This window comes from Lolium rigidum, chromosome 4, assembly GCF_022539505.1.
Source record: "Lolium rigidum isolate FL_2022 chromosome 4, APGP_CSIRO_Lrig_0.1, whole genome shotgun sequence".
Classification (NCBI taxonomy): Eukaryota; Viridiplantae; Streptophyta; class Magnoliopsida; order Poales; family Poaceae; genus Lolium; species Lolium rigidum.
In genome coordinates, this window is record NC_061511.1 from 35186852 (window position 1) to 35190841 (window position 3990).

Sequence of the window (3990 nt, forward strand, 5' to 3'; positions counted from 1 at the left end):
AACATGCACAGATTTGGTCAAAGTTAAGGTATAAGTCATATTACGAGTACTAATAACAAATCACAGTGGTCACATTACGAGTACTAACATGCACGGATGCATAACTTTGCAGTTTTGGAGGCATTGTCTTCCACAGATGCATAAGACAGTATCTAAGCAGTTTTGATGTAACTATGCAGTAATTTGATGACAGTATCTAAGCAGTAACTTTCTGACTTCCACCCTTCCTCTTCTTAGTTACTGACTTCCACCCTTCCTCTTCTTAGCAGTAGATGCAACTGCTTTCAACTTCTTCTCAAGTGCACTTCTTGATGCACTTATTTGTGTATTAGGAAATGAACATATTAGGAAAAGAACCCTGAGCTTACCTGTTCAATGTCGAAGCCACGACCGATTGTGTATCTCCTGGTGAGCCAATTGGGACTGGATCATCCTCGTCAACATGCCTTATTGTAAGAACAAATCGTGGACATTTTATGCTTAGTAGTCTATCAATCCAAGTTACTTTTGAAAGATAATAAAAGCAATGTTGGACTGTTGGTAGCAGTTATGTGGACAAATAGTTTTGTTGAGATTTAAAATTAAACATTTGTAGATTTGATTGTCACATACTCACATTGCTATACTTGTTAATATCCAATATTACAAAGTATGAGAAATTGCATGAGGAAGAACAGTTGGAGTGAGCATGGAACAAACATACTCAATATGTAGCAAGAGTACGATACATGCTTGTTAGAAAGAAAAGAACAGTTAAATCGTGTGGTACACGTGATAACCTACTCTCAAACAAAAAAAAAACAGCTAAAGGGTGCAATTGGCAATGCCTTTTAGTGAATCAATAGCTTTGAACTGACATGAGTAATAAATAAATAAATTATTCATATATCTAAATATGTTAAAAAGAAGAATTTAACTATGAAAAATGTCAACAGCAGGCAAAAGTTTGAAATATGTAAGTTAAAGCAATAAAAACAATCCAGAACATCTCTAGCGAAAGCTGCGTTCAAAACTAAATCAAATCAACTAGTCCTGCAACCTAACCTATAGACAATTGTTCACACCAGATCACTAACAAATAACAAACTACCATGATTTTACCAATACTTGAAGAAAAATTGACAAGTACAAGTCTAGCGTGCTGACCGGACTAGTTAAGTAACTAAAAAATGTCCAATTTATTACTCCCTCGATCCATCATATGGGTCACCAATTTAGTACAAAGTTGTAATAAACTAATCATGGATCGGATGGAGTAAGCTTTTTTGTCCTGGTCTCCTAAAGCAGATCTAGTGGATGAAGTCTTACTTTCGCACCATACAATTGCTGGTTCTGTGTCAAAATTAACGCCATAGAAAAGGAAATAGTAGTGTAAATCGCTCAACCCATCTGCCACACTAGCATAATTCAGTTCATTGACCTCATAATCACAGTTTCAACAAATAAATTGCAAATATTTGATATGCGGATCCAAAAAAGTTGATGCAAATATTTTACAATGTTCACACCAATAAGAAGAATGTGAGACATGCAGCTTCTAGGAACCCGAGTGTGCTTAACGGAAGCGGTTAAGTAGCAGGCAACCCACCTTGCAGCATCTGTGCTACTAGACAGCCTTGTATTCACTAAATTTAACTAAGATCTACTAGAAACCGCATTTCATGTAACTGTGACTCGGGCGGGCGCTACACATCAGCTGAGAAGGCAGAAGAAGCAAGAAGGGAATCCTCACCATGATGATGTTGAGATCCTCCTGAGGGATGTTCTCGAGCGAGACCTGCTTGATGGCCACGAAGTCGCCGTTCTCCAGGTCGAGCCCCTTGTAGACGCGCCCGTACGCCCCCTTCCCAATCTCATCTCCGAGCATCTGCAGACACCCGCCCACACACAGAGAGTGAGTGAGAGAAGCATTCCCCCGAAACGAAACGAACAATTCTCAGCACGAAACACCAATTCCGCCGCATGGATAGAGCTACCAGTCTGGGGCTTGGGCCTAACACATGACAGTGCAATAAAGGGAGGTTAACAGGTACACCACAGGGCCGAGGAGAAGAGATAAATTGCAAATATTTGGTTTATTTTTGTTACAACAATTGATGAAAATGTTGATGATTATATAAAAGGCAGCTACCAAACATCCCAATCAATTTCCCAACTAAGAAATACAAAACTTTGTGGGATAAGAAGACCCTATCCCTGATATAGGCTCAAGAGAAATAAGGATTACAATGACGACACTTACTGTGAATCAAGTGCAAGAGCATATATGAGATGCACCATCTAACAATAAGTGAAGGACACATCTAGACAGTCATACCTGCAATGTAACCGACAACCAAGAGGAGAAAAAGCCCAACTCTGACCCAAAAAGATATTGTTTCATCGAATTTTATGGAGAGGCTCGAGTAGGGAATGCTCATTTGATGAAATATTGAGTTCTTGAGAATAAGTCATGCGTATCTATCTGTAAAGAGCAATTCCAAACAAAAGTGGATACTGAAGTGGTATAAAACACTTCAGGTGCCTGCTAACAAATAAGATCACCTTATTTTCGCATACATGAGATATTTCCATGATTTTAAATTATCATGTATCAAATCATTCGCATTTAAGTAAATCTACTCTTTAAGTAATAATAGTAATCTTAAAAGCTAAAAGCACATACAAAATAATAGCAGTACATACCACTGTATGTTGAATGAATAAAATTAAGTAAATCCACACTTTGCATATCTGTTCATACACATGCAAAATGCAAACAAAATTACCTATTATTACTTGTGTCTTCATTTGTTGTCTGATACTGAGACCATAAATCTCCCTGCAGCCAAAATAAAGAAAACCTGATAGTACAGCTGCTCATGGTTATTTAATGATACTTACATAGTCAAGGCTAACTTATCGTGATTGAGCGCGTTTAACTTCAACCATTAGAAGGCTCACTTCAGCTTCCTTAGCTGCCCAGTCCTCTGAACGAAATATAATACTTCATCAGAACCTTCGTAATTATTGTACCACTAAGCATAATGATCGCCAAGGTAACGCAAAATTAAGAAAGAAAACCTGATAGTACGAAGCTCAATCAATTGCCTTTGTGCCAATTCATGTAGCTTCTACATATTCTTGACACTTTCCCTACAATAGTGGCACACAGAATTTCAAATCTGCAGTATTCATCATCATATATGATGTGACCTTTCATGCCATGCAAAATCCTGATATCAACAAGCTTAAATTCAAGTTTAGATGATATGTTCTTAGTTGCTACTATTTTGACTAACAGTATTATGTAAAAGTAAAATTATTAGTGGGTCAGTATATTTGGATCAAGTTAGTGCTATGTTGTGTATACTTCCTGTAACCTCCTGATTCTACGCTATTGTATATTCTGATTTTTTCTGTACCTTCTGTACCTTCTTACTATTGTAATTGGTTCACTTGGTAATGGTTCATGGTCTGTGTTAATATAATTTTTTGATTTGGTTTTTCAGTTTAGGCCTATTCATATAGACACGAGAGAACAAAACTAAGTATCTCGAGCAGACGAGAAAAAGAAATTCAGAACATCATACCTACTTTCTTTAGCTGAGCACCAAGAATTGAGAACTGAGCGATACAATCAATTAGCACATGCAAAGGAAATTTCAACTCTGGCTCAAGGAAGACGAACATACCAGCTGGTAGAAAATCATCTCCATTCAACTTCATGTCGATCGATGTACAGCTGCTCGGTAGATCAGCTGGATTTGCCTCCTGCCACCCATTGTCTACCCCGGGCGCTTGCCTCGGACCAACTCAGCTGCCGCCAGGTCGGGTGGTAACTGATCAGCTCGATTGACATCATGTCCCCTCTCTCTCTCCCTCCGAGCTGCTAGCAGATCAACTCGATTCACCTCTTGTCGCCTTCTCTCCACCGCGGGCGCTCGCCTCCGACCAAGCGTGCTCCGTCCAGGTCGGATGGTTCGATCAGCTCGATTGACTTCCATTCGT

At 38.8% G+C, this 3990-nt stretch overlaps 1 long non-coding RNA gene across 2 annotated transcripts; it reads right to left on the reverse strand.

Moving 5' to 3' along the window:
- Positions 1–1731: 1731 nt before the first annotated feature.
- Positions 1732–3729, reverse strand: LOC124708194. 2 transcript variants are annotated; one of them, XR_007005058.1, is made up of 4 exons: positions 3675–3729; positions 3064–3135; positions 2769–2969; positions 1732–1867 (listed from the first exon to the last, which is right to left on the reverse strand). It is a non-coding gene; the product is annotated as an uncharacterized LOC124708194 (long non-coding RNA). The 2 variants fall into 2 exon arrangements; XR_007005057.1 differs by lacking the exon at positions 3675–3729 and having other exon boundaries at positions 3064–3320.
- Positions 3730–3990: the final 261 nt, after the last annotated feature.